General features: G+C 43.4%; 1 long non-coding RNA gene across 2 annotated transcripts; it reads left to right on the top strand.

Moving 5' to 3' along the window:
- Positions 1-2,638: 2,638 nt before the first annotated feature.
- LOC142001643 (uncharacterized) lies at positions 2,639-11,283 on the top strand. Of its 2 annotated transcripts, none has more exons than XR_012642539.1 (4): positions 2,639-2,965; positions 4,030-4,093; positions 6,423-6,530; positions 11,148-11,283. It is a non-coding gene; the product is annotated as an uncharacterized LOC142001643 (long non-coding RNA). The 2 variants fall into 2 exon arrangements; XR_012642541.1 differs by having other exon boundaries at positions 3,994-4,093.
- The last annotated feature ends 509 nt before the right edge of the window (positions 11,284-11,792 follow it).

The following is an 11,792-nucleotide window of genomic DNA, read 5'->3' as shown; positions in this document are numbered from 1 at the left end:
AACAAGCACTTGACATAAAATATGATTCAAGTGCAAAAGATAATTTCAAAAACTCAAGCTTGGAGGAATTTTGGATAAAATATTTCCCAGTTACAGTGAAAACAAAGATACCAATCTACCAGGCATGTGTATTGAGTATCCTGTTATATGGTTCTGAGGCATGGATCACCTACTCAAACCAGGAGAAAAAACTGAACAGCTTCCATCTTCGCTGCCTCTGTAGAATTATGAATATCAACTGGCAAGATAAAGTTTCAAATGCAGATGTCCTGTCAAGATTTGGCATACCCTGCCCCACAGCGATCTTCAAGAACACAAGACTACGATGGCTTGGTCATGTGAGAAGAATGGGTGACGAATGTCTTCCCAAATAAATCCTCTTCGGTGAACGGTCATATGGGTTGAGAACAAGAGGAAGACCAAAGCTAAGATTCAAGGACACATGGAAAAGCACCATGAAAAAGTTCAACATTGATCCAAAATCCTGGGAATCTACATCACCAGATTGAAATACCTGGGGACAATTACTACGACAGGGCACATCATCCTTTGATAATGTATGTGCAAACCCTGCAAAAGAACTTCGTCTTAGAAGGAAAAACTCTCAGACTCCAGAATTCAGAAATAGACTGGCATGCAGTTATTGCAATTGATCGTGCAAATCCAATATTGGACAGCTAAGCCATGAGAGAAGCCGCAGACTCAAACACTGCCCATAGATCCTCATCGCTGCTGCTAACCACCATTTCTCAGGACAAAAAGGGGCCATATTTCCCAATCTACTCAAAAGTTGGAGAAGAAGCACTATGTATTATTTTTCCATTTTTGTTGACATACCTCTGTGAAAAAGGCTTGTCAAACTTAGTCATATTAAAAACAAAACAAAGAAATCGACTGGATTTTGAAAATGATTTGCATTGTACATTTTCATCTTTTCTCAACTTGTAAAGAAAATGCAGCATCATCCTTCACATTAAAATTGTTTTGTTTCCACTATTTCTCATGTTAAATTACATTTTTATTAAATTTTTGGGCCAAGAAAAACTATTTGTGTTTTTTTATTTTAAATAAAAGTGTTGTCTTAGATACAATATAGTGTCAGATACAGAGGGTCTATGAATACAAAATAACAAATATAAAGAGTAAAACAAAGGTAGGAGTTAGTACCAAGCACCTACCAAAAATTACATGGTAATACAAAGATACATGGTAATACAAAGTTTCTATCAAAAGATACATTCCTATCAAAATCTACTTCTCTATCCAGGGTTGCTACACCTCAACTAATCTCTTTATCTTGGACTCCCAGAGTGCATGACCTGCTGTTATTTGGGGAATCTCCCAATTAAACTGCATAACTGTGTTAAACAGCAAGCTTATTTTATGTTGAGTAAAGGGAATCAGGAGGAAACCAAGGAACACCTTCTAATCAGAGAGCCTAGACAGGAGTGAAACCTACGTTTCTAGCAATAATTACAGCATGTGCGCACCAGGGGGAGGACTTCAAATGCAGGAAAAAAAACTAGTGGAACTGGATTGCTGGGGGTACACTTTAAGTGTTGTCATATTAAAACTTTTGATCCACATCATGAGAGGCTCCCTCTCTCATTTTTCAGACCATAAGAACATAACCTAAGGACATAATGGCCATAAAAGGTCACACCAAAGGTCCATCTAACCCAGCAACCTGCGTTTTGATAGTGGACAATGCCAAGTGCTTCTGAAGGAAGGAATGGAAATCGGCAATTAGCAAGTAATCAGTTCTCTGCCATCCAATCCTAGCATCTGGCAGCCAGAGACACAGGGACACCTAGGGCATATGGTTATGTCTATGATCTTCTGGGCTAATAGTCACTGACCATCATCCTCCATTTTAAGCCCTGATTTCTAGAGTGCAAAGTCAAGTGAGCTGAGCTCTTAATCAGCACTTACAGTGTTCTGAGTTACACACACACACACACACACACACACACTGCAGTTTTAGCAACACCTGACGAAAAGCCCTGGTTGGCTGCCTTCCCCATGTTACCCACTTCCTGGGGAAAAGCAACCAAACTCAGCTGATAGGAATAGGGGATTTCAATGTTTGCCGTGTCCTTTTGAAAAGGACCCCCATGTGGATGAGCCGCGCACGAGCGAAACCCGGCACTTTCTAAGTGCTGCAGCCAGCAGCATGCTAATGAGGCACTGAATTTTCATTTCAGTGCCTCATTAGTATTCTCTGATTTGGCCATTAGCATGGCCATTTCTAAGTTTTTCCTAAGCGTAGATACAGCCCTCATATTTCTGCAGCACAGAGACCTCACTTAACAGGGACTACGGGGTAGCACATGTGCTGAAGCACCTTATTCCATTAGGTGCCTCTTAGAAAGCTGCTCACTTAGGCCTGGACTTCCTTCGTGGTAGCTAACGGTCTCCTTCTGTTATCCTGGAAATCAGCTGGGAGGAAGTGAGATGGGGAGGCGGTTTCCGAAATGCTATGGATTGTGATTACAGCTTCGTCTCAAATGCCATTGGGGGTGGGGAGAGCACAGCGGCTGCCTGGAGGACTCAAGTGATTTTGATTGAAGCTGAACATGTGCCTTTGATCAACATTGTTCACAGACAGATGCATCCAAGCAGTGAGGGACTTGCTGGGGTTTTGTAAACGGGAGCAAACTTGCCCACGAAAGGTTATGCTTCAAAATATCTGTTAGTCTATAAGGTGCCACAGGACTTCTTGTTGTTTTTGAAGATACAGACTAACGCAGCTACCTCTCTGAAATTTGGGGAATATCCCTTCTGGACGAACATGCTGGTTGCTTTGGAGGATCCTGGGCTTTCTAATTATACGGAGAGGTTTCTTTCAGAACTGAAAGCATTTGCTCAGGAAGGAAAGGCTCTGGGATCAGCTGACTTGAGACTCATCCACATATTATCAACTCCAACAGACTGCAGCCTGGGAGCAGGGTTGTGGAGATTGCAGGTAAGAGGAAAATCTCCAGGTATTACTCGAGTGACAAAATTTATCCTCATTCAGTAGTGTCTTCTGGTGAGTCCTCTTGGAGGGACGGAAGTACCCCACCCCCAACCCAACCCCTGGATCAGAAGGTTCCTCTTGCTTTTAAAGCACAGAGGTATCACGCTGCACACACGGTAAGAATAAATTCCTGCTAAATACCCCCAGCAAGTACTCCCAGCTCTTCACATATCCAAACACCTAGAACCAGTCAACGTAGTAACAGTGTACACCACATTGCCACAAACACAATAGTCTCTATCTTAAAAGTGTCCAATAGGAAATAGTTCCATCTAGTGGTGATTTTCATTTACATAATTTACAATAATTCAAGAAGTCAATAATGGATTTAAAAGTAGCCATTCTTCTAAAAAAGAATTTTACCTCAAGATTACAGAATGAGACATCTGAACTGGAATTCATTTACAAATCTGACAAGTTTAACCTTGGTCTGAACAGATATTTTAACTATCTTATGCATTATAAGGGCAAATTTCCCCACCTTTGATATTTAAATGTATGGGACACATCCTAGTCAATTTGCTTCATCAACGGTCTTATTAGTGACAGGTAACCCTTTTTTCTTTCCAAGTGCGGACAGAGATGCTGCATTTTTTCATGTTTGCCTTCAGCATGTCCTTATATTGCTTCCTCTGGCCCTCAACACTTCTCCCTCCTCCTCCTTCTCCTCCTTCAACTTGGAAAACAGAATCTGTTTTGAGAGGCACTGATTACACATCCAAACGATATGATCAGCCCAACAAAGTTGTTGGTGAATGATAATGGCTTCAATGCTGGTCATATTTGACTCTTCCAGGGTGTGAGTGTTTGTGTGTCTACCCTCCCAGGAAATATTTAGGATTCTCCTGAGGCAGTGTTGATGGTATTGTTCAAGTGCCTTCAGACGATGCATATATGTTGTCCAGTTTTTACCCATGCACAATAGTATTGGAATAACCACTGTGTGGTATACAAGGATCTTTGTCTTGGTACAGATGTCCTGGTTTTTGAAGACCCTTTGTTGCCCGCAGGCAAAAACAGATGATGCTGGATTTCAGTGTCCACGTGAACTTCAGCAGAAAGATGACTTCCAAGGTATGGGAAATGTTCCATGTTTTCCAGCATTTCTCCATTGACTTCAACAGAAGGTACATGAGATTGACCCGCCATTGAAGGCTGATGGAGCACGTTGGCCTTTTTGATGTTCAGTGTGATGCCAAGATTCTTGTATGCTTTGGTGAAGGTGCTTAAGATGGTCTGAAGGGAGAAAGAGCAGCAAACATGTTCTGGCAAAACCATCCATTATGTCCTGCATGCTTCCCAGAATCACTACCCTTCTTACCAGAAGTCTATTAAATGACCTGGCAACTTGGATTACGCTAGCCCCAACAGTAGATTTACCCACTCCAAACTGATTCCCTGCTGACCAGTAGCAGTCTGGTGTTGCACAAGAGCTATCACAGCTCACTTCTCAACTGACAGAAAAAATCTCATCACTTCAGGGCTGCAGAAAGCTCATTACATAGTTCCATGAAAGTGCTCTTACTCATTTGAAAGTTCTATAGCCACTGCTTTCCATCCCATAGCTGTATAACTATGTGGTTTCACCAGTCAGTGCTTGTTTCCCAGGTCAAGAAGTGGCGTTGACTTTGCTGAAGTCAGGGTGTATTACATCCATTGACTTCCCTGTGTCCACAAAGCCATTAACGTTATCATAGAAGCTAACCAGATTGGTCAGGCATGACTTGCCCTCAGCAAATCCATGTTGACTTCTCTCGATCACTTTCCCTTCTTCCAAGGGTTCAAAAATGGATTCCTTGAGGATACCCTCCATGATTTTTCCAGGGACTGAGGTAAAGTTGACTGGTCCATAGTTCCCTGGATTGTCCTCCTTTCCTTTTTTAAACATGGACACTACATTTGCCTTTTTCCAGTCATCTGGGACATCTCCCGATCTCCATAAGTTTTCAAAGATAACAGTCAAGGCTCTGCAATGACATCTGCCAATTCCCTCAGTACCTTTGGATACATTAAGTCCGGACTCATAGATTTGTGTGTGTCTAGCTTTTCCAACAGCAACGAAGGGTCCTGTGACACCTTATAGACTAACAGAAAAGTTTTGAGCATGAGCTTTCGTGAGCACAGACTCACTTCACCAGATGCTGGTCTTGGAAATCTACAGGGCCAGATATAAATATTTATACCTAGCCCGGCAGATTTCCAAGACCAGCATCTGATGAAGTGAGTCTGTGCTCATGAAAGCTCATGCTCAAAACTTTTCTGTTAGTCTATAAGGTGCCACAGGACCCTTCGTTGCTGTTACAGATCCAGACTAACATGGCTACCCCTCCGACACTTAGCTTTTCCAAATGGCTCTTAACCTGTCCTCCCCCGCTCCCCCTGCCCCGAGTGCTGCTCACCTCCCTCCCGTTCTGCATTGCCTAATGCCGTTGCTGGGGAACTGACCTTGTCTGTGAACACTGAGGCAAAAAATGCATGGAGTACCTCAGCCTTTCCCACATCATTTGTCACCAGATTACCTCCCTAATCCATTAATGGTCCTACACCCTCCCTGATAACCCTCTTATTGTTAACATGCCTGTAGAAACCTTTCTTGTTGCCCTTCACATTCTTTGCTAGCAGGAGTTCCAGTTGTGCTTTCGCTTTCCTGATTACCCCTCTCCTCCCCACGCCCCCCAGCATTCTCCAGATATACATTTAAACTTCTCCTTAGTCATCTGTCCAAGTTTCCACTTCTTATAAACATCCTTTTTGAGTTTAAGCTCACCAAGGACTTCCCTTGTAAGCCAAGCTGGTTGCCTAACATATTTGCTTTTCTTACTGTGCATCGGGATGGCTTGTTCCTGTGCCTTCAATAAGACCTCTTTAAAATACTGTCAGATCTCCTGAACTCCGCTGTCTTCCATATTAGCTTCCCAGGGGATCCTGTCTATCAGTTCTCTCAGGAAATCAAAGTCTCCTCTTCTGAAATCAATCTTCTGAAATTTACTGCTCACCTTTCTTCCTCACTCAAGCAAGGTGCAGATGTATCCAAACCTACTCCCAGCACCCAGCCACTCCCTGCCCCCATCCCTCCCTGCCCCCCCCACTGAGTCCCTCACGCATTCCGTACCCACACTCCACCCCTCATCCACTTCTTGCCCACATCCCTCCCCAGGATCCTCCATGAATCTCCCACCCACTCCCTGCCCACACCCCATCCCAGCACCCAGCCACTTCCCCTCCTCATCATGGTCTCTTCAGCCTACTTTGCCCCTCTGACCTGCCCTCAGGCACCAGACAGTGGGAAAGTGGGAGAAGCTAGTGTAATGTCAGTAACTGCCTCCATCAGACTTTCCTATCTGTAGCAGATTTCAACATACAAACTAATCATAAACTGCTATCTGTCATAATTTGATTACAGTCAGCTTTGCGACCGGGTGCTGGCAAACAGGGTGCGTGCTAACAGGAGGGAGTTTGGAGAGGCTCTCCTGGAGGAGGAGAAGGAAGGAGCAAACTAAAGCACCTTGGGGTAAGTGGCTGCTTATATTTGGAGGTTTTGGGCTTGTGTGTTTGTTTGGAGTTTGGAGTTTGTTTGTTTGGAGTGCTGAGCTGAGTGTTTGTTTGTTTGTTTGAAAGGCCGTGTGCTCAGGCAGGCAGGCAGGCAGGCAGGCAGTTGGAAGCTGATTAGGTTTGAATTGAAACACCGTGTGCTGATTGGCTGAGCTGTAGGCAGAGGGAGGAGCTATCAGGGAGGCCGAGCACTTAAACCCTGCTAGTAAGCGACCTAACAGGAGGGAGTTTGGAGAGGGGAGTTGAGAGGGGGAGCTTGGAGGGAGCCAGTGACTTCTGTTGCCCTTAAACTAAATCCTTTATAACAACCTCTATCTGAAACATTTAATTAACCCTCATATATAACTAGAGTAGGAAATGGAGGCAGAAGCCCAGCAGCAGAGTGGGGGCTATCCTGTTTATTGTGTCGAGTGCAGTATGTATGACTACCTACCCTGTGGGCGGGTGGCGTATGTGTGCGCTCGATGCAAGGAGCTCCTGGCCCTCAGAGACCGAGTGCGTGCTTTGGAGGCCAGGGTGGCTGAACTGGAGGAGCTAAGGAAGGCAGAGGTGTTTGTGGATGAGACTTTCCGGGACATAGTAGGGCTGTCCCACCTCCAATCTGACAGTCCTGAGGCTGTTAAGGAGGATGAAAGGCTCAGGGAAGGAGAGCAGTCAAGGGGAGCAGAGGGAAACCATCCCGTAGTTGGGACCCTCCTTCCAGAGGGTGATGTTGTATCCTCTCGTGCCGAGGATACTTCTCCGGGGGAGGGAGCGCCAGCTGTTAGGAAGAAGCAGGTTTTAGTAGTGGGGGATTCGATCATTAGAAATATAGATAGTTGGGTTTGTGATGACCGGGAGAACCGTATGGTGACTTGCCTGCCTGGTGCGAAGGTTGCGGATCTCTCAAGGCATCTAGACAGACTTATGGGCAGTGCTGGGGAGGAGCCGGTCGTCGTGGTACATGTTGGTACCAATGACATAGGGAAGGGTAGAAGAGATGTTCTGGAGGCCAAATTTAGGTTACTAGGAAAGAGACTGAAATCCAGAACATCTTTGGTGGCATTCTCTGAAATGCTTCCAGTTCCACGCGCAGGGCCAGATAGACAGGCAGAACTTCAGAGTCTCAATGCGTGGATGAGACGATGGTGTAGGGAAGAGGGGTTTAGGTTTATTAGGAACTGGGGACACTTTTGGGGTAGGGGGAGCCTATACAGGAATGATGGGCTCCACCTAAATCAAGGTGGATCCAGACTGCTGGCATTAAACATTAAAAAGGTCATAGAGCAGTTTTTAAACTAAGAGGTGGGGGAAAGCCGATTGGTGCGGGGGAGCACCTGGATCGGACGGAGACTTCTCTTACACGAGGCTCCATAGACAGGGATTCCCTAGAAGTTAGTCAGATAGGGAACGTGGGAAATAATATATGGGCAAGATCAGATGTGAAACAATCGTGCATAAAAAAATCCACCACGTCTGTGAAAGGCGGACATATAAATAGTGGTAGTTTCCTAACATGCTTTTACACTAATGCTAGGAGTCTGTCTAATAAGATGGGTGAACTGGAGTACCTCATATCAAAGGAGGAAGTTGACATAATAGGCATCTCAGAAACATGGTGGAATGAGGACAATCAGTGGGACACTATCATACCGGGATATAAATTATATCGGAAAGACAGAACAGGTCGTGCGGGTGGCGGAGTGGTACTATATGTGAAGGATAATATAGAATCAAATGAAGTAAAAATCCTAAAGGAATCAAAATGTTCCATAGAATCATTATGGATAACAATTCATTCCTCTAATATGAATATGGCATTAGGAATATATTACCGACCACCTAACCAGGACAGTGATAGTGATGCTGAAATGATGAGGGAGATTAGAGAGGCTATCAAAATAAAAAACACAGTAATAATAGGAGATTTCAATTATCCCCATATTGATTGGGTGCATGTCACCTCAGGACGGGATTCAGAGATTAAATTTCTTGATGCCTTAAATGACTGCTTCTTGGAGCAGCTAGTACAGGAACCCACAAGGGGAGAGTCGATTCTCGATCTAGTCTTGACTGGAACGCAGGATCTGGTCCAAGAGGTAACTGTTACTGGACCGCTTGGAAATAGTGACCACAATATAATAACTTTTAATATTCCTGTGTTGGGAAGAACACCGCAGCGGTCAAACACTCTGGCATTTAATTTCAAAAAGGGGAATTACACTAAAATGAGGAAGCTAGTTAAACAGAAACTAAAAGGTAGAGTAATTAAACTAAAATCCCTGGAAGCTGCATGGAAACTGTTTAAAGACACCATACTAGAGGCCCAACTTAAATGTATACCCCAAATAAAAAAACACAGTAAGAGACCTAACAAAGAACCACCATGGCTAAACAGCCATGTTAAAAAGGCAGTGAGAGAGAAAAGGGCAGCTTTTAAAAAGTGGAAGTCAAATCCTAGTGAGGAAAATAGAAAGGAACATAAACACTCCCAAATTAACTGTCATAATGTAGTAAGAAAAGCCAAAAAAGAGTTTGAGGAACAGCTAGCCAAAAATTCAAAAAACAATAGTAAAATGTTTTTTAAATACATTAGAAGCAGGAAGCCTGCTAAAAAAGCAGTGGGGCCCTTGGATGATAAAGATATAAAAGGAGCGATCAAGGAAGACAGTGCCATTGCGGAGCGATTAAATGATTTCTTTGCTTCAGTCTTCACGGCTGAAGATGTTACAGAGGTTCCTAAATCTGAGCCAGCCTTTTTAGGCGACAAATCTGAGGAACTCACTCAGATTGAAGTGACATTAGAGGAGGTTTTGGAATTAATTGATAAGCTGAATAGTAACAAGTCTCCAGGACCAGATGGCATTCACCCAAGGGTTCTGAAAGAACTCAAATGTGAAATTGCGGAGTTATTAACAGTGGTTTGTAACCTATCCTTTAAATCCACTTTGGTACCAAATGACTGGAAGACGGCCAATATAACACCAATATTTAAAAAAGGCTCTAGAGGAGATCCTGGCAATTATAGACCGATAAGTTTAACATCAGTACCAGGCAAATTAGTAGAAACACTAGTAAAGAGTAAAATTGCAAGGCACATAGAAGAGCACGAATTGTTGGGCAAAAGTCAGCATGGTTTCTGCAGAGGGAAGTCGTGTCTGTCTAATCTATTAGAATTCTTTGAAGGGGTTAATAAACATGCGGACAAGGGGCACCCAGTGGACATAATATACCTAGATTTCCAGAAAGCCTTTGACACGGTCCCACACCAAAGGCTTTTATGTAAATTAGGTGGTCATGGGATAGGAGGAAAGGTCCTTTCATGGATCGGGAATTGGTTAAAAGACAGAAAACAAAGGGTTGGAATAAATGGTAAATTTTCACAATGGAGGGGGGTAACTAGTGGTGTTCCCCAGGGGTCAGTCCTGGGACCGATCCTGTTCAACTTGTTCATCAATGATCTAGAAAATGAGGTAAGCAGTGAGGTGGCAAAGTTTGCAGATGACACCAAGTTGTTCAGGACAGTCAAAAGCAAAAGGGATTGTGAAGAACTACAGAAAGATCTCAGCAAACTGAGTGATTGGGCAGCAAAATGGCAAATGAAATTTAATGTGGGTAAGTGTAAGGTAATGCATGTTGGAAAAAATAACCCAAATTACACGTACTACATGATGGGGTCAAATTTAGCTACGACAGATCAGGAAAGGGATCTTGGAGTTATAGTGGATAGTTCTCTGAAGACATCCACGCAGTGTGCAGCGGCAGTTAGTAAGGCAAATAGGATGTTAGGAATTATTAAAAAAGGGATCGATAATAAGACAAAAGATATCATACTTCCCCTATATAAAACTATGGTACGCCCACATCTCGAGTACTGCATGCAGATGTGGTCTCCTCACCTCAAAAAAGATATATTGGCATTAGAAAAGGTTCAGAAAAGGGCGACTAAGATGATTAGGGGCTTGGAAAGGGTCCCATATGGGGAGAGGCTAGAGAGACTGGGACTTTTCAGTTTGGAAAAAAGGCGATTGAGGGGCGATATGATAGAGGTATATAAAATCATGAATGGTGTGGAGAAAGTGAATATAGAAAAATTATTTACATTTTCCCATAATACAAGAACTAGGGGACACCAAATGAAATTGATGGGTAGTAGGTTCAAAACTAGTAAAAGGAAATTTTTCTTCACACAGCGCACAGTCAACCTGTGGAACTCCTTGCCCGAGGAGGCTGTGAAGGCCAGGACTCTATTAGGGTTTAAAAAAGAGCTTGATAAATTTTTGCAGGTCAGGTCCATAAATGGCTATTAGCCAGGGATAAAGTATGGTGCCCTAGCCTTCATAACAAGGGCAGGAGATGGATGGCAGGAGATAAATCACTTGTCTTCTGTTCTCCTTCTCTGGGGCACCTGGCATTGGCCACCGTCGGCAGATGGGATGCTGGGCTTGATGGACCTTTGGTCTGACCCAGTATGGCCATTCTTATGTTCTTATGTTCTTAATTTGCTGCTTATGCACATTGAGCTTGTCCATCATAGACTAGGGCATAAAGGAGTTAACTCAATATTAAAATTTCACTGTTTTCACTTTACATACAGATGCTGTAAATGAAGTCCTCAACTGAAACTTTAAAAGGCGCGATCCATAGTCTATGCAGACTGAAGGATGCCTACTACTACTACCATTAGGTTGAGTTAGGGAACTCTAGTGTTGATCACAACATCACAATATTACTGGATGGTGGTAGGGTCAATTTTGAATTTAAAATTTCTAATAAAGACTAGTATGGAAGTCTTTAATTTGAAATTATTAGCCTCCTGAAGTGTCCCGTATAAGGCCTAAAGGAGTTAGCTCAGTATTAAAACTTCCCTTGTGGGTTGAATTTGCAGAAGGTTTGTGGACACACAAATTTGAAGTCATAAGTACAAGCTTGAAAAATTGAAGTTAGTTCATCACAGAAGGTGGTAATTTTATAGCGGCAGCAGATGTCAACAGCCAAGCTCATTGTAAACCGCTGTCTGCTGGAATTTGCCAATGATGAGACTACAGCTTAGAGGAGTTAGCTCAACATTAAAATTTCATGTCTTCACTTTAAACACCATTAACATGAAATCACAGACATCTACTGAAAGTCCCTGGGGGGCTAGAGACCCTATGTCCGTGACAATAACCCTTGAGCAGAACGGACATCACAGTTGTAATGGTGCCAGTCTACACTGGTGAACACACTGTAACTGAGGCCT

Source organism: Carettochelys insculpta, chromosome 1 (assembly GCF_033958435.1).
Source record: "Carettochelys insculpta isolate YL-2023 chromosome 1, ASM3395843v1, whole genome shotgun sequence".
Classification (NCBI taxonomy): Eukaryota; Metazoa; Chordata; order Testudines; family Carettochelyidae; genus Carettochelys; species Carettochelys insculpta.
Note: the sequence above shows the minus strand (reverse complement) of the source record. Positions and strands in the feature narration are given on the sequence as shown.